Source organism: Dendrobates tinctorius, unplaced genomic scaffold (genome assembly GCF_039654945.1).
Source record: "Dendrobates tinctorius isolate UK_male_01 unplaced genomic scaffold, ASM3965494v1 ptg000265l, whole genome shotgun sequence".
Lineage (NCBI taxonomy): Eukaryota > Metazoa > Chordata > Amphibia > Anura > Dendrobatidae > Dendrobates > Dendrobates tinctorius.
Window position 1 is genome coordinate 737,247 of NW_027361932.1, and position 20,225 is coordinate 757,471.

Here is a 20,225-nt window from a genome sequence, read left to right on the forward strand (position 1 = left end):
AAAACAGTAGCTTTCATGGTTTTGCTTACTTCTGCTTCTTCCTCCTCATAAGATGCCGCATTTATCTCTCTGATTAATATCCTCAGCTGGATACTGCTTGCCTATAGAAGCATTCACGAAATACCATATGCTTTATTCCCTTCCCCCAATTCTTTTTCAGCTGGGCTGTAGTAGAATCATCAAGAGATTGAAACTATCATGAAACTTTCAGGGGGAAAATAAACCTATCATAGTATTTAGAAATTCCTTTTTATGTTTATTATTACACATCTGTCGCACTAACTGAATGCATTGTAGTATATAATGATATTTACAATACACTTCTCATAGTGTTTTTACATTGCGTTCTGTGGCCCTGTCTGGGCCCACATCTGAAATCCCCCCCAAAACGGGGTCTGAACGCATGCACCAATGGGTCTATAGACTGCAATGGTGATGGCAGAGCGAATGTGAGCTCTGCCGTGTACTTTTTTTAGGGCGTATATACCTACAGGAGGCGGACACTCAGACGGAGTCTACTGCGTCATAGTTTCCGCCTCCGAAAGGCATGTAAGGAGGTGGCAGGGACCCTCATGTGACTTCTCTCTCCTGGACACTGTTCACACGGTTACATACGGCACCTCATTGCTAATGTGTGGTTTCTTAATGTTATTGTCATGTACTGCATTCAGTGTGCACGCTGTAAGGATTCACAAGTCTGCAGTCACATAGAGTGATTGTAGTCTTGTACCCCAAGTCTGGACAACCCGTTTATCAATTTACCTGACCTTGATGGAACCCTACATTACAAGCCCTTTAATCTGCTGAGATGTGTGGGTACTGATGGTCAATTTATATATAATCACACATTGATAACCTCTCATAAGGGACCCTTTATACATGGGATTAAAGTTGGTGGAGCTGGCCAACTATCTGATCTGTATGAGGTTGTCACTACATCTTTGTCAGAGACAAATGGATCAACAATATACATTTTAAATACATGATCCTTGACACTTGAATTTTTGGCTTTCAGCTGTTATAACCAAGAAAAGTCCTTTTAAATCAAGTAAAAATCTCATAAGTAAATAATATGGTCAAGGCTCAGTTGCTTTTACAATATAGTAAATATACAGAAAATAATATACTGCTCAAAAAATAAAGGGAACACTATTCATTTTGCAATAGGCTGTTTGTGTTCCCTATATTTTTTTGAGCAGTATATATAGCTGATGGACGGAGATTCACAAATACATACTGTATAAATTTAAGGGCCGAACAATTGAGTCCATATTCCAAGTCACCTTTCTATACAAAGAACAAAAGGAAAGGAAACTCGCGTGAGGGGTGATAAATCCGGCTGAGAAATTCTTGTTCTTTCAGCTGAGGTTTGTATTATTACATGTTACAATTTACATTATGGTAATCAGATGCCAGAAATGGGTCTCCGTTGCATTAAACGCAACGTGATGTGTCAGAGAAAATTAGTTTCTGATTACCAATAAGCCAACATGCCCATGAAAACCAGGCCTAAGGATAATACAATCACGATTGATCCTGCCATAATTCTGACGCAGGGGCTTTTGTGTGAGGCAAATGGAAAGAGACAGCTTAAAAAATGAGTGTGGATTTATGCCAGAAATATCTGGATTTCAAGGAGATCAGGAGTGTGAGGAAAAAATGATATCAGAGAGTTTAACTGTTCAGTACGCACAAACATTACTGTGTGGCAGCGAATACTATAGTGGAGAAGGCACAATCTATAGACAGGGGCTACGTTGCAAAGATGAATATTTGATGAGTGTTTGCAGATTTTCTGAGCATTTCTGCAAATATAATGTAAATTGGGTTATCTGCAATTTTGTTCATTGTGTTTTTGAATGTGTTTTGTTTTCTTTTACAAGCGACTTATCGTGTTTCTGACACTGTGGTCTTGAATGGGAGAGTAATAGGATAGAAGGATCCCTGGTGGCTTCTCCCCGCCCACTGCCATGGAGTGACAGGTCTCTGTCTATACTTGCACACAGGGAGAGAGCTGTCATTCCTGGAGAGCGAGCAGGAAAAAGCTGCCAAGGAACTGCCTGTCCGACTAGTCTCACGCGTGGCTCGTTCTTCGGCAGCTTTTAAAGTATGCTTTTCTTTGGAACACTGCAGCATTTTAGAGTTAAACATACCTGGCTGAAATCATGCAGCCAGTGGATCAGGCAGCATGTATCCGCTGTCAGGTTCCCTGTAATAGTATTCATTTTGCATTCACCCACTTGTGTATGTGCATTTCTGTCACCAGGAATTTCAGGGCCCCATACTGGCAACATTTTCGGGCCCCCTTGAAACTCTGCTCAGGCTCCACCCCAGCTCTGCCTCCACTCCTTGAACCTTCCACAGTCCCTCCACCCACTTTTGGAAAAGCTCCACTTCTGCACAAGGTCCTCACCAATAATACACAAACAGTGCCCATTAAACACCATATCACATACATAGTCATCAGCTTTTGCATTGGCCAAAAGATTTTTTAAGCCTGTCATGATGACAACGCAGACTCTTTTGTCAGGGATTTACAATCCTCTATCCTATTAAACATTTCTTAAAATATCAAATACTCTTTTTAGGTATATTTTTCTTTATTTTTCTTTAGGGGAATGTGACACATACATTTTTTATTAAATGACCAATAATACCACATACAAAGGACAAATACCATCACACCATGGCCGAACCACATATTATCACCACATAGTAACTAAATACTACCGTGTATAAAGGAGTAATACTGCCGCACTATGACCACACCACATATTACCACCACATAGTGATGGAATAATACCACATAAAAGGAAAAAATACCGTTACACTATGATCAGACCACATATTACCACCACATAGTAACCGAATGATACCAGAGACAAGGAACAAATACCACCACGTTATGACCAGACTACACATCACTACCACATAGTGACCAAATGCTACAATATTTATCATTAATAAAAAAACACAATAATAATATTACCATGAGTGCCAAAATACATAGGAACTCTGTGTCTAGTGTCAGTATACAGATAATACAATAATCACTAGTGACATTACATACAGGAGCTCTGTATATAGTGTCAGTGTACAGGTCACACAGTGATCACAGGTGACATACACAGGAGCTCTGTATACAGTGTGCAGTGTATAGTGTAAGTGTACAGGTAATTGTTGTGAGTTCATTCTCTGGTTCACCAGTTGTGAGTTCTCCTTCCAGACTCCCTCTGGTGGTAACAGGAGGAAGTGAGGCTGATTTGATCGGTGGAGATCTGCCACCTGAGAATGAGGATGACGATGGGACCTCAGGAGTCTCAGATTGGATTTAAGACAGCCGATGCCCTATTCAGTTGCTGGTGATTCCTTCTGGCTTGTCAGCTCTTGGTTTTCAGCTCTGTTCCCGTCATATAAAGCTAAGTTTTTCTGCTAATGTTCACACTTGATTTTGTTGGTCTATTCAGTTTTTTGTGTGGTCAGCCAGTCCCGGCTGGGGGCTGTGCTGAATTTCCACTCTTATTTATCAGTATTTTGCCAATTTGCTTTTTGTACCTTACTAGTTTGGTCTCTTTTTGCTCTGTCTCAGAATATTTCAGAGTGCTGATATAGTGGGAGAAGTCTAGTGACTTCAGGGTTAATTTTGCTATCAGAAGTGTTGGACATTATTTTTGTAGGGTTTTTTGCAGGTTGCAGTGTCTTTCCTTTCCTTTCTAGTTAGTTTGGGCCCCATCATTTGCTCAGCCTATTTTCCTGCCTGTGTTTGTGCCTTCATCTTGTTTCACTGTCAATACATGTGTGGGGGCTATCTATTCCTTTGGGGTCTGCTCTGGGGCAGTTAGTTTTCCCCTTTTCATGCTTCAGGCTTATTTAGTCCTCCAGCTGTGACAAAGCGTCTAGGAACATTGTAGGTACTCTCCATGGCTGCTGCTAGTTGTGTGGTAGGATCAGGGATCTGCAATCTGCATAGTTACCAACCTCTCTGGTTTTCTGTGACTTAGCTTGTTTTGTTTTTTTCTCCTCGGTGACCCATTCATAACAGGTAATACACTGACTCACTGGTGACATCTCTAGTTGAAGTCTTTCAACTTTGCTGTTCTTCTTCATCATGCGAAGACCACCATCACTTTTTCCAGACAGGCCTCGTCTCTGCCGAAAATAGCACACAGTTATCTAGAGCACTGCTTTCACAGCATATTCCCCACTTTTCCACTTCTCACTGGTCAATGCAATTTTTCTGGCAAAAGGTTTTAAAACATACTGTATTTTAAGTCAATTTTGGCTGCTGATTATGAATATGAACTCTGTTTTTGGCTATCACATCAGGATTTCGAGATATTTTCAATTTTTGATGAAAATTACTCCTATCAAACTTTTTTATGATAAAAACACATGATTTTTGGTACTACATTTTGTATATTTTTAAACAAGGAATAACAAAGATTACAAAGTCTATGTACAGCAAATCAAATATACTTACAGAATTAAACTACAAAATATAAAAACACATATATATGGCACACAGTTGAATGGCAAATGGCAGTTATTTGAACTTTCTTTTCTTGGCTGATCTGTGATGTACAGCTTCTGGGTTGTCTCTCATCAAGCTCCAGCAATAGTCAGCCATCATATGTGAGTCCCACCTGCCTTGATACCGTTCTTCCATTGTTTTAATGTCCTGATGAAAATGCTCCCCATGTTCCTCGCTCACATCCCCAAGGTTCTCTGGAAAAAAGTCCAAATGGATGTGTAAATAGTGAATCTTGATACTCATTCTACATCCATGATTTCGCAGACTCATTAGTAGCTCTTCCACAATCTCTTCATAGTTGTCTGCTTTCTTATTCCCTAGAAAATTCTGCACCACATTACAAAATGCATTCCAAGCTCTTTCTTCTGTCTCATTCATTGATGTGATAAAATTTGGGTCTCTCATAAGTGTTCTTATTTGAGGTCCATCAAATATTCCAGTCTTTTTCTTCTCTTTACTAAGACCAGGAAAAGTTGAACATATATTTAACCCTCCATCAGGAACAATGGATCTGACAGGCGCAGCTCTTCTACTTTCATTTCTCCCTTCTCACCAGATTTTCAGGAAACCCCCTCCCTCTAGATAGTCTCCTGGCTCTAGCTGCTGTGTGAAACCTGATACCACAGTTGGTCTGCAGAGCTTCAGGAAGGAAGATATAGCTGTGCTGGCTTCTCAGGCTCATTGGTCCCGAACACATCACACTTTATAAGGTTGGTATGTAATGTTTTTAGTCATTACTATTGTTTATTTAGCTTGTTTTATGAATGGATAGAGAAAGGTTTGTGGATATTTCATATAAATAAGGCAAATTTTCTTACAAATCAAAGTGTACTTCTCAGGAGTTTTGAAATTTGTGTATATCAAAGTTATTACTTTTATGTTGAGTAAATGGGTTTGTTTTGCACCTGATAATGTGTAGTCTCTTTTATTACATACCTATGAAGGTCTCTGATCACTTTTAGATCACTGAAATTGAGAAAATTAGATATTCTAGGCATTTTTCTAGCCTGCGCTTGACAGGCACATTCTTCCATTACGAGTTAGTGCGAATATTGTTCCTGACAGAGGGTTAAAGCATTCTTCACTCTGATTGAGAGCTTTGACGAACTGCTTCATCAATCCAAGTTTTATGTGCAAGGTAGGAGAGACAATGTTCTTCCTATCCACTAGAGGATCATGGATGACATTCTTATTGCCAGATGCCAAACTCTGTCGCTAAGGCCATTCAGTTTTCACCCAATGCTCTGCTGTAGCTCTACTGTCCCAGTAGCACAGAAATCCAGGGTGTTCTGTGTAACTTCCTTGCAGACCCAAAAGAAAGTTAACCATTTTCAAATCAACACAAATTAACCACCCATGAACATTATATTGTAACCTCTCTAGAACAATCTTGATGTTTTTATATTCTTCTTTAAGTTTTACAGAATGACCTATTGGTACAGAGCCATACTTATTTCCATTGTGTAACAGAACACATTTTAAACTTCTTTTGGAACTATCAATAAAAAGCCTCCAATCCCTTGAATCAAATGCTGGAAGTCCCATAAAGAGAAGTAGCCCTTCAACATCAGTACAATAGACAAGCTGGCCATCTGAATGGAAGTACTTACGCAGTTCTGCTTCCCTGTTATGATAAAATGAGACACTTGTACCGGGGTTTCAACATTCGATTCTCTTGTTGTCTTGAAGTCAATAGTTCAGCAGACTCTTTTGGTAGATAAAGATCTCTAATCATATCATTCAAAGCAGACTGAGTAAACAGTATTGGTTTGTCACAATCTTCATCACATGGCTGAAAAATATCTGCACTGTCTTCTTCATCAGTATAAAGGCCCTGTCACACTAAGTGATATCACTAGCAATATCGCTATAACATCACCGATTTTGTGACGCAGCAGCGATATTGCTAGTGATATCGCTATGTGTGATACTTACCTCCGACCAGCTCCCCCGCTGGTTATCGCTGATCGCACGAGAACGTCCTGGGCCGTTTCTCGCCGTCAGCTTCCTGCTGTGGAGACGAGCGACGCGTGGACGCGGGCGGGAGGACGTCTTCATCGCCTCGTCTGACTGGTAAGTAACGACTGCCGACCGCTGCTATGTCGCTGGTGAGATCTGCCTGTTTGGCAGCTCACTAGCGACCACTTAGCAATGCACCAGGGATCCTGACTGCGTCATATCATTATCAGGATCGCTGGTGCATCGCTAAGTGTGACGGGGCCTTAACAATGTGAGGAGGGATCTGTGTCAACGTTTTCTGGAAGCGCAGTAAATTTTGGAACAGGCATGTCTTCAGTATGGGCAACTGGTCGAATAGCTGAAGGGATACTCGGGTATTGCAAATATTGCTTGTTTTTCTTATTGAAACCTTTTACATCGACAAGGCAGAAATAGCAGTCTTCTAAATGATTGCTTGGTTCTCTCCAAACCATAGGAAGTCCAAACTGAAGTTTAGCATTCTTTCCTTGAGACCATGATCTCAAGCTCTCAATACAGGTTTTGCACACTTTGTGAGGAGCCCAATGCTTGTCTTGGTCTCCAAGTTTTACTTTGAAGTACGCAAAATACACCCTCTTAGCAAAGTCAGTAATGTTGTGCCTCTGAGTCTTCACAGTAAAGTTTCCACAGATGTAGCAAGAAATATTTGGATCATTTGAGCGCTGTCTTTTGCGAGATGTGGAGGCCATTGTTAGATCAGCAAAACATCCTGCAGAGAAATACAAGATAAAAGTTGTTAGCTACCTGAGTTGTTCATTGAATTTCTGTCCCCCCCACACCTTAGGTACTGATTCACAAACAAAAAACAGAAAAACAGCAGGATAAAAACAATAAATCTCAAAATTCACTGAAAATTTCAATAAATAAAAAAGTACCTGCACACGACTGTTGTGTACGTTGAAAACTGTTTGTTTACTTTCTAATCATAACAAATGGGAATTATGCATGTTCAAAGAAAACAAAGATATTCTCACATTTATTGGGAGACTAAATGAAAACTAAATTTACCTTAGTGAACCGTATAAACCGTCACTTTTCATACACTACTTATATTTTTCATGGAATTCATGAAAATGGGCTATATTCCTATATCGCAAAAACGTGATGTGATAGAGAAATTATAAGATCAGATTTGAATTCAGCACCCTCAAATTAGTCTAAAACTGTTCTTAAAGTCCATGCCAGAAATTTTTTTTTTTGTAGACCATCATCCAGCTGAATACAGACGTGCACCCACCATTAAAATATAATTAGTTATTATGCAACCCATCATTCTAAATATAAATTGCAATCCACCACTTTACCTCCACTAACTATAAATAGCCACTTTCCCCACGCAATAAATATATAAATTAATTAGAACCAGTACTATTTCCCTCAATTCATCACCAGTCACACTCTTGGGTCCTAAACGCCTCTCACTTGGTATCTCCCACTCCCCTGATTCATTATATTTACATGCATCCTCTGCCCCATTTCATTATGTAATTTTCTCTATTTTTCCCACTCCCACTTTAAAGTCATTATCATTTGGTCTCCCCATCCTCAATAGCATCATTTGCTCTTCTCCACACTCAATTAATCTTTTATTCTCCCATACCGTAAATTCATCATAATTTACTCTCCCCATCCCCTAGCCTCAATACATCATCATTTGGTCTCCTCCCACCATTCATTATCGTTTACTGTACCTCACCCTCAATTCATTATTATTTGCTCTCCCCACCCTTAATTCATCATTTGCTGTCCCCCACCTCTAATTATTGTTATTTGTGCTCCCCCACCTCAATAGATCATCATTCACTGTCCTCCATCCCTCCACTCTCAATTCATCATAATTTGCTACCCCCCCAAGCCCATTTAATTCATTTTATTAAAAAAAAAATTTTTTCATACTTACCTCTCTTGATCTCCTGCAAGTGCGGCTCCACATCTGGTGTCCTGGTGAGTGGTGCACATACATGCCAGCGCATACATCATCACACACCATTACCAGTGCTTCACAAATGAGGTGGAGTGACTCCCTTGGGGCTGCACTGCTCCAGGAAGGCTCTCTCCGCTGGCACACAATGCTTTATTATATCCTAGGGCCCAGTGAGCAAAAGCACAAGAGGGGGGAATGGACTGGGTCCGGGCCCCCTTTTTTATTTCCACTCACCGGGTCCCATACAACAGTAAGGGCAGCAATACCCTGATGGCGGCCCTGTGTATAGGATTGGATTAAGATGCATGTGGGTCTTGAAGACAGTGTCACTTAGGCTCCTTCAGCTTAAAAACACCAGACCTGTGAGACACTAGCCCTCTGGGTATGCAGTATGTAATCCAATTACCCAAACCCCGTCCTCATGGCTCCCAACATGTCATGTTTTCAGGGTTTCCATAGTATTGCACAGGTGATAAAATTATTATCAAGGCATCAGAAATTGTCATAGGTTCTCTTACCAGTGCAATGCTAAGGCGTTCCTAAAAACCTGATCTTTGGGGGCCGTGAGTACTACTTTTTGGGAAACACTGCTCAGCATAATTCACCTCGTGTCAAACTCAGACATTGTTACAGAGATGATTGAAAAAAATCTCACAGCTTCTTTGTTCCATCCTGTCAAGTTTAATAGCTTAGCTAAAGCAAGTATACGCTGCATATGTATGAGAAGATAGCAACCTAATATCTGAGGAAAAAATGGCAGCACAAGCAACTGACACATTAATCCTACATAAAAAGATGAAATAGTCCAGTTTTTCTTCCATGCATCAATAAAATAAAGAAGATTGTCACCAAAAGAGCCGTTTCATCATTAGCATTTAGGGAAAATACTAATGCTTTTAAAGTTTAACCTTTCTCAGATAATATGGATAATTCAATACCGAATTATGTATACCCCCAATGATATTGGTCATTACATTCAAAGTGTTCTCTAATCTGTGTAAGTTGGATGAATATGGCCAGGGTTCTACCATCGATTGGTACAAGTCAATATCAATTGAAATGCTAGCACAGTGGCTCAGTAGTTAGCACTGTAGTCCTTCAGCGCTGGCATCCTTGATTCAAATCCCAAAGACAACATCCACGGGCAGTTTGCATTCCCCCTCTTCCAGTGTTTGTGTGGGTTTGCTCCATGTTTTACAGTTTACTCCCACACTCCAAAGACATACTAATAAGGAATTTAGTCCCAATGGGGACAGTGATGATAATGTCTGTAAAGCACTGTGGAATTAATGGTGCAATAGAGTAAAAGCAAAATAAATAAAAAGCTACTGCATCAATTGAAGTAGGATGGTGATTAAAAAGCCATACAATGTTATACAGCTTATGGACACATAAAGATCATGCAGAACCTAGAAAAAAAACTAATGCACTAAATAAATTAAAAGTATTAGTACATGCAAATAACATAGGGTACTTAGTTGACACTGTTTTGCACTTATACTATATATTTCTTGTACTTTGTACTGTATGTACAGAGAAGAGTATTTTGTCCATTTAGCTTTCCACAGCCAGATATTGAAACAGTCAGGTCTGGGTCCTGCTCTATATCCATCTACTGGTGCTTCTCACAAAATTAGAATATCATAAAAAAGTTAATTTATTTTAATTCTTCAATGCAAAACGTGAAACTCATATTATACTCATTACTAGAGTTGAGCGAAACGGGTCGAAAAAATTCAAAAGTCGCCGACTTTTGGCAAAGTCGGGTTTCATGAAACGAAACCCGACCCTAGGATGAGGTCGGCCACGAGGTCGGCGACTTACGCGCCAAAGTCGCGTTTCAAAAGTTTGTTTTGCGCTCTTTTTCAGCCAATCAGGATCCACGGACACTGTGGGCAACGTGATGACCTAGGCACGGGTCACCACCATCTTTTAGAAAGGCATGCAAGTGATTGGCTTGCTTTGGTGGGCGTCACAGGGGGTATAAAAGGGCGTGCCCGCCGACTGCCATCTTACTTCTGCCGATCTTAGTATAGGGAGAGGTTGCTGCTGATTCTGTAGGGAGAGCGTTAGGCAGGGAAGAAGACAAAAAAACTGCTTCTGCTGCTAGCGATTTGGCCTGCACAACACACAAGTCACTGTGTGTGCAGTGCAAGGGGAGGCTATATAGTGGTGTATCAGTGGTGTTGGTTGTTGGGCTGCCTTTTAAGGCTTCCTGACACGCTGGCATTGCTGTTTACCCACTGCTCCGCAAACTGCTTTTTTAAAAGCAATCCAATCTCCCTTATCCTCTAGTCACTTTTGTCACAGCTGTGCCATCGAGCCTGTCACATAGCGCTCAGATATCAGTGGGCCTCACACAATCCACAAGTGTCCAGTGTCCAAAAGTGTGCGCAGAGATTCAAAATCTCCATTATCCTCTCGTCACTTTTGTCACAGGCAGCTGTGCCATCGAGCCTGTCACATAGCGCTCAGATATCAGTGGGCCTCACACAATCCACAAGTGTCCAGTGTCCAAAAGTGTGCGCAGAGATTCAAAATCTCCATTATCCTCTCGTCACTTTTGTCACAGGCAGCTGTGCCATCGAGCCTGTCACATAGCGCTCAGATATCAGTGGGCCTCACACAATCCACAAGTGTCCAGTGTCCAAAAGTGTGCGCAGAGATTCAAAATCTCCATTATCCTCTCGTCACTTTTGTCACAGGCAGCTGTGCCATCGAGCCTGTCACATAGCGCTCAGATATCAGTGGGCCTCACACAATCCACAAGTGTCCAGTGTCCAAAAGTGTGCGCAGAGATTCAAAATCTCCATTATCCTCTCGTCACTTTTGTCACAGGCAGCTGTGCCATCGAGCCTGTCACATAGCGCTCAGATATCAGTGGGCCTCACACAATCCACAAGTGTCCAGTGTCCAAAAGTGTGCGCAGAGATTCAAAATCTCCATTATCCTCTCGTCACTTTTGTCACAGGCAGCTGTGCCATCGAGCCTGTCACATAGCGCTCAGATATCAGTGGGCCTCACACAATCCACAAGTGTCCAGTGTCCAAAAGTGTGCGCAGAGATTCAAAATCTCCATTATCCTCTCGTCACTTTTGTCACAGGCAGCTGTGCCATCGAGCCTGACACAAAGCGCTCAGATATCAGTGGGCCTCACACAATCCACAAGTGTCCAGTGTCCAAAAGTGTGCACAGAGATTCAAAATCTCCATTATCCTCTCGTCACTTTTGTCACAGGCAGCTGTGCCATCGAGCCTGTCACATAGCGCTCAGATATCAGTGGGCCTCACACAATCCAAAAGTGTCCACTGTCCACAAGTGTGTGCAGAAATTCTAAATCTCCCCTGTCCTATAGACACCTTGTACCTTGTTTTACATTACTATATAGTTTGATGGATTTTGTCTACATTTCTACCAAAAATGAGGAAGGCTGGTGGAAGAGGCCGTGGAATTGGGCGGGGGTTGGCAGCTGGTAATGATGGTGTTGGTGGTGGATCTGATGGTAGTGGCAAGAGCAAAATAGGACCGAATGCAGGAGGTGCTGACCCTGCGTCATCGTCTGGCTACATAAGGCCTCGAACGCTTAGTTTTCTAGGAGTTGGCAAACCGCTTTTAAAGCCAGAGCATCAGGAAAAAGTTTTGTCTTACATTGCTGACTCAGCCTCCAGCTCTATCGCCTCCTCTTCTTCAGTTGTAAAAAGTAAAAGCACTGAGTCGTCATTGGAGGCTCATGTTCATGAACCACACCTTTCCTTGTGTCCTTCACCCCAACCAAGATTGAAGGATGACGCAGGCCATACTACTGATTACTCCATGGAGCTGTTTTCACATACCATGCCTGGATTATCAAGTGAAATGGTGAATTACCCAGGCCAAGATGAATCTGACATGGAGTGCACTGATGCACAGCCGCTGATGGATGATTCTGCTGGTACATTCACTCAGAGCACTACATTGTCCACGCAGTGTACAGAGCCAGATTCTGACCCTGATGAGACTCAGGTGCCCCTTCCCGCACACTATACCACCATACACGGTGACACAGAGGAAGGTGCACATGACATAGAAGAGGAGGTGATGGATGACCCAGTTGTTGACCCAGATTGGCATCCATTGGGGGAAGAGGGTGCTGCTTCCAATAGCTCAGATGAGGAGCATCCACAGCAGACATCGACATCGCAACAGCTGTTATCTGGCAGGCCCGGAGCACTCCAAAGACAGGTTCCAAACATCAAAAGAGTTGCTGGACAGCTTGTCCAGAGGGTCAAAAGATCACAGCGTGCTAGGCCGCAAAATGTCTGCCAAAGTAGGAAGAGTGCAGTGTGGCACTTTTTTGAACAAAATCCTCATGATCAGGCCAAGGTTATCTGTAAGAAGTTAGACCTTGTTAGACCTTTAGCCGAGGGAAAAATCTGAAAAATTTGAATACCAGTTGCATGCTTAGACATTTAACCAGCATGCACTTGCAAGCGTGGACACAACACCAAACCTCAAGTGCCACATGTGCAACTGATCACAATGAAGGTAGTCAGCAACACTACATTGTTTCCCCCACTGTAAGCCCACCGGTTAGTACAGCAGCAAATGTTGAGGTGTCGTTGCAAGACCACAGCAGTCAGGGAATCCCACTGTTATATCAACGAAAGACTGATTCTAGGCCATCAGAAAGAACACCAACTCCATCACCATCATCAACCCTCTCTCAGTCCGCCCTGTCCACCGCTACTTCCACCATATGCAGCTCTCAAGTCCAGCTCACCCTCCCAGACACTATGAGTAGGTCAAGAAAGTACTCAGTCTCTCATCCGCGTACACTGGGTTTGAACGCCCACATTGCCAAACTAATCTCGTTTGAGATGATGCCCTTTCGGTTGGTGGAAAGCACAGCTTTCCGCGAACTCATGGCCTATGCAGTACCACGCTATGACCTACCCAGTCGCCACTTCTTCTCTCGCAAAGCCATCCCAGCCCTCCACCATCATGTGAAAGACCGCATTGTCCATGCAGTCAAGCAGTCAGTGAGCGGAAAGGTGCACCTCACAACTGATGTATGGTCCAGTCGGCATGGCCAGGGCCGTTACGTGTCCATCACTGCGCACTGGGTTAATGTGGTGGATGCAGGGTCCACAGGGGACAGCGGTGGTGGGACAGTGCTGCCTAGCCCACGGTATAGGAAACAGTTGGCTGTAGGCGTTCGACCCTCCTCCTCCTCCTCCAGAAGCGAAAGCTCGTCCACAGAGCGCAGTCATACGAGCACTCCATCTGCAGCTGCCACTGTTGCACACGATGTGTCCCCCTATCGAGCAGCTAGTGGAAAGCGTCAGCAGGCTGTGTTGCAGATGATGTGTTTGGGCGACAGACACACCGCCGAGGTGCTGGCCGAGTACTTGAAGCGACAAACTGAGTCATGGCTGGGCAGTGTACATCTTGAGGCAGGCAAGGTAGTTAGTGATAACGGCCGTAATTTTGTGGCAGCCATAGCCCTTTCAAAACTCAGCCACATACCTTGCTTGGCTCACACCTTGAACCTGGTGGTGCAGTGCTTCCTCAAAAATTATCCGGAGTTAACAGCCCTGCTCCAGAAGGTGCGAAGACTGTGCGCGCACATCCGCCGGTCGCCTGTACACTCCGTTCGTATGCAGAAGCTGCAGCGATTGCTCCACCTTCCCAACCACCGCCTCATTATCGACATTGCAACAAGGTGGAACTCCACCCTGCACATGGTGGAGCGGCTGTGCGAGCAGAGGCAGGCCATAATGCATTTGTGGGAGGATACACGGCCAGGCACTTTGAGAGCAGACATGGAGTTGACAGGCGTGTAGTGGTCGAAGCTGAAAGACCTTTGTAAAGTCCTTCAGTGTTTTGAGGAATGCACACGGCTGGTAAGCGCAGACGACGCCATCCTAAGCATGAGCATCCCACTTATGCGTCTGCTCATGCAAACTTTGACGCACCTTAAGGAGCAGGCGTCTGCAGCCAATGTTGATGAGGAGGAAGAGGAGGAGGGAATCCTTGATGACATTCAGCCATTGTCTGCTCAGGGACCTCTCCTGGACGAGGTGGAGGAAGAAGAGGAGGAGGAGGAGGATGATGGGGATGATTACTTAGGGGAGGAGGATGCATCTCGTGGGGCAAGTGAAAATGTTGGCGTGGCAAGGTCTGGTACAGGGTTTGTGCGTGACTAGAGGGATGTAGATTTGCCAGAAAGTGCTCCTCCACCCAGCACTCGCAGTGCATCATTGACACCGGGAACATTGGCCCACATGTCAGATTATGCCTTGCGGATCCTAAAAAGGGACCCCCGCATTGCCAAAATGATGAACGATGACGACTACTGGTTGGCCAGCATCCTGGATCCACGCTATAAAGGCAAATTACAAAACATCATGCCACAGGAGAACCTTGACCTAATATTGGCTAATAAACAAGCAACTCTGGTAAATCGGTTGCTTGAGGCATTCCCAGCACACAGCAGCGGTGATGGTTCTCACACGAGCCGTACGGGCCGGGGGCAGCTTGGCAGAGGTGTTCGTGGTGCACACAGCAGAAGTGGCGTTGGAGACAGGGGTTTCATGACAATGTTGTGGACTGATTTTTCAAATACCGCTCACACAACTGGTAATACTGCATCGATGGAAAGTGACAGGAGACAGCAGTTGTCAACTATGGTTACAAACTACTTTTCCTCCCATATCGATGTTCTCCCACACAGGTCATTCCCCTTTGACTATTGGGTCGCTAAACTGGACACCTGGCCTGAATTGGCCCAATATGCCTTACAGGAGCTCGCTTGCCCAGCTGCAAGTGTGCTATCGGAAAGAGTCTTCAGTGCAGCTGGATCAATCCTGACAGAAAAAAGGACCCGTCTGTCAACCCAAAATGTGGATGATCTAACCTTCATTAAAATGAACCACGCATGGGTTTCCAAGGATTTTGTCCCACCTTCCCCTGATGACACATAGGGTGACAGAAAAATGGCTTGCTTTGGTCCACGTCTTCCTGGTACTTCACTTATTTCGCCTTTTGCATCAGCTGAATGTCCAACATCAACATATGCCACTTTCTAAAACTCCCTAACTGTGCTGCCTCCCCCCCATGGCCGGGGTCAACACCTAGCGCACGACACCGTGCGAGTGCCGTTGCCCTGGACAGGTGGGTAGGCCAACTCATGGGCGCAGGCACTGGCACAGGGTCCCTCATAGTGCAATCAAGTGTCTCTGACGGTGGTGGTGCACACCCGCCGTCAGACACACCGCTGTACTATGAGGGGCCCAGTGCCAGTACCGACGCCCACGAGTGGGCCCCCCTTGCTTGGGCAGGGCCCCAGCATTTGCAATCTTTACCTCTCCCTGCTCCTCCGCTGTGTAATCTGGGCCGTCAAATCCATACTGTGCCTGACACCGTCTGAGCCTGCCTCCTGAGACATATATTTTGAATGTGTACGCTATCCATACATGTTATCCAGGGATACGGTACCCTTTCTAACCTTTGTGCAATCACGTGCAATCCATACTGGGCCTAACACCGTCTGAGCCTGCCTCATGCTGTATAGACATTTATTTTGAATGTGTACGCTATCCATACATGTTATCCAGGGATACGGTACCCTTTCTAACCTTTGTGCAATCACTTGCAATCCATACTGGGCCTAACACCGTCTGAGCCTGCCTCATGCTGTATAGACATATATTTTGAATGTGTACGCTATCCATACATGTTATCCAGGGATACGGTACCCTTTCTAACCTTTGTGCAATCACGTGCAATCCATACTGGGCCTAACACCGTCTGAGCCTGCCTCATGCTGTATAGACATATATTTTGAATGTGTACGCTATCCATACATGTTATCCAGGGATACGGTACCCTTTCTAACCTTTGTGCAATCACGTGCAATCCATACTGGGCCTAACACCGTCTGAGCCTGCCTCATGCTGTATAGACATATATTTTGAATGTGTACGCTATCCATACATGTTATCCAGGGATACGGTACCCTTTCTAACCTTTGTGCAATCACGTGCAATCCATACTGGGCCTAACACCGTCTGAGCCTGCCTCATGCTGTATAGACATATATTTTGAATGTGTACGCTATCCATACATGTTATCCAGGGATACGGTACCCTTTCTAACCTTTGTGCAATCACGTGCAATCCATACTGGGCCTAACACCGTCTGAGCCTGCCTCATGCTGTATAGACATATATTTTGAATGTGTACGCTATCCATACATGTTATCCAGGGATACGGTACCCTTTCTAACCTTTGTGCAATCACGTGCAATCCATACTGGGCCTAACACCGTCTGAGCCTGCCTCATGCTGTATAGACATATATTTTGAATGTGTACGCTATCCATACATGTTATCCAGGGATACGGTACCCTTTCTAACCTTTGTGCAATCATGTGCAATCCATACTGGGCCTAACACCGTCTGAGCCTGCCTCATGCTGTATAGACATATATTTTGAATGTGTACGCTATCCATACATGTTATCCAGGGATACGGTACCCTTTCTAACCTTTGTGCAATCACGTGCAATCCATACTGGGCCTAACACCGTCTGAGCCTGCCTCATGCTGTATAGACATATATTTTGAATGTGTACGCTATCCATACATGTTATCCAGGGATACGGTACCCTTTCTAACCTTTGTGCAATCACGTGCAATCCATACTGGGCCTAACACCGTCTGAGCCTGCCTCATGCTGTATAGACATATATTTTGAATGTGTACGCTATCCATACATGTTATCCAGGGATACGGTACCCTTTCTAACCTTTGTGCAATCACGTGCAATCCATACTGGGCCTAACACCGTCTGAGCCTGCCTCATGCCGTATAGACATATATTTTGAATGTGTACGCTATCCATACATGTTATCCAGGGATACGGTACCCTTTCTAACCTTTGTGCAATCATGTGCAATCCATACTGGGCCTAACACCGTCTGAGCCTGCCTCATGCCGTATAGACATATATTTTGAATGTGTACGCTATCCATACATGTTATCCAGGGATACGGTACCCTTTCTAACCTTTGTGCAATCACGTGCAATCCATACTGGGCCTAACACCGTCTGAGCCTGCCTCATGCTGTATAGACATATATTTTGAATGTGTACGCTATCCATACATGTTATCCAGGGATACGGTACCCTTTCTAACCTTTGTGCAATCACGTGCAATCCATACTGGGCCTAACACCGTCTGAGCCTGCCTCATGCTGTATAGACATATATTTTGAATGTGTACGCTATCCATACATGTTATCCAGGGATACGGTACCCTTTCTAACCTTTGTGCAATCACGTGCAATCCATACTGGGCCTAACACCGTCTGAGCCTGCCTCATGCTGTATAGACATATATTTTGAATGTGTACACTATCCATACATGTTATCCAGGGATACGGTACCCTTTCTAACCTTTGTGCAATCACGTGCAATCCATACTGGGCCTAACACCGTCTGAGCCTGCCTCATGCTGTATAGACATATATTTTGAATGTGTACGCTATCCATACATGTTATCCAGGGATACGGTACCCTTTCTAACCTTTGTGCAATCACGTGCAATCCATACTGGGCCTAACACCGTCTGAGCCTGCCTCATGCTGTATAGACATATATTTTGAATGTGTACGCTATCCATACATGTTATCCAGGGATACGGTACCCTTTCTAACCTTTGTGCAATCACGTGCAATCCATACTGGGCCTAACACCGTCTGAGCCTGCCTCATGCTGTATAGACATATATTTTGAATGTGTACGCTATCCATACATGTTATCCAGGGATACGGTACCCTTTCTAACCTTTGTGCAATCACGTGCAATCCATACTGGGCCTAACACCGTCTGAGCCTGCCTCATGCTGTATAGACATATATTTTGAATGTGTACGCTATCCATACATGTTATCCAGGGATACGGTACCCTTTCTAACCTTTGTGCAATCACGTGCAATCCATACTGGGCCTAACACCGTCTGAGCTGCCTCATGCTGTATAGACATATATTTTGAATGTGTACGCTATCCATACATGTTATCCAGGGATACGGTACCCTTTCTAACCTTTGTGCAATCATGTGCAATCCATACTGGGCCTAACACCGTCTGAGCCTGCCTCATGCCGTATAGACATATATTTTGAATGTGTACGCTATCCATACATGTTATCCAGGGATACGGTACCCTTTCTAACCTTTGTGCAATCACGTGCAATCCATACTGGGCCTAACACCGTCTGAGCCTGCCTCATGCTGTATAGACATATATTTTGAATGTGTACGCTATCCATACATGTTATCCAGGGATACGGTACCCTTTCTAACCTTTGTGCAATCACGTGCAATCCATACTGGGCCTAACACCGTCTGAGCCTGCCTCATGCTGTATAGACATATATTTTGAATGTGTACGCTATCCATACATGTTATCCAGGGATACGGTACCCTTTCTAACCTTTGTGCAATCACGTGCAATCCATACTGGGCCTAACACCGTCTGAGCCTGCCTCATGCTGTATAGACATATATTTTGAATGTGTACGCTATCCATACATGTTATCCAGGGATACGGTACCCTTTCTAACCTTTGTGCAATCACGTGCAATCCATACTGGGCCTAACACCGTCTGAGCCTGCCTCATGCTGTATAGACATATATTTTGAATGTGTACGCTATCCATACATGTTATCCAGGGATACGGTACCCTTTCTAACCTTTGTGCAATCACGTGCAATCCATACTGGGCCTAACACCGTCTGAGCCTGCCTCATGCTGTATAGACATATATTTTGAATGTGTACGCTATCCATACATGTTATCCAGGGATACGGTACCCTTTCTAACCTTTGTGCAATCACGTGCAATCCATACTGGGCCTAACACCGTCTGAGCCTGCCTCATGCTGTATAGACATATATTTTGAATGTGTACGCTATCCATACATGTTATCCAGGGATACGGTACCCTTTCTAACCTTTGTGCAATCACGTGCAATCCATACTGGGCCTAACACCGTCTGAGCCTGCCTCCTGAGACATATATTTTGAATGTGTACGCTATCCATACATGTTATCCAGGGATACGGTACCCTTTCTAACCTTTGTTCAATCACGTGCAATCCATACTGGGCGTGAGAACGGCTGGCGAGCTGTTAAGCAAGCTACAGCACCTGTCCAGACAAGTACAGGGATTCCCTAGCGAGGAGACTTATTTGATTGTTTTCAATGTTGGGACAGCAATTTTTGGGTGCACTATACTCTGGAGAATGATAGATGGGGCCCACCATACACTGGAACATTCCAAAGGTGGACATCAGACACTGGAGCAGCATTTACAGGGCCCATTATACACTAGAGCATTAGAAATGGGGCCCATTATGTTTGGAGCATTATTTGGGCCCATAAGACAGTGGAGCTTCATCCATGGGGACCAACATATACTGTAGCATTATGTGGAGCTTATCATATACTGTTTCAAACATTATATGGGACCAATGATTCTGTATGGAGAAATAGATGGGCCTCGTCATGAGATGTACAAAGTGAGGTATTTTTCATTGTACTATACCGCTATTTATCTGCCGTATCGGAGCATGATGAGTTGTGGTATGTGTTAAAGGGGCGCTCTTTCGCCCAGGGCACATGAAAACCTGCAGCCAGCCCTCCCCCCCCACAACTTTAGCCAAATAACCCCCATTTTTCAGTGCGTAACTTGTATTATGAAGTTAATTAAGGTTGACAAGCTTAAGTAA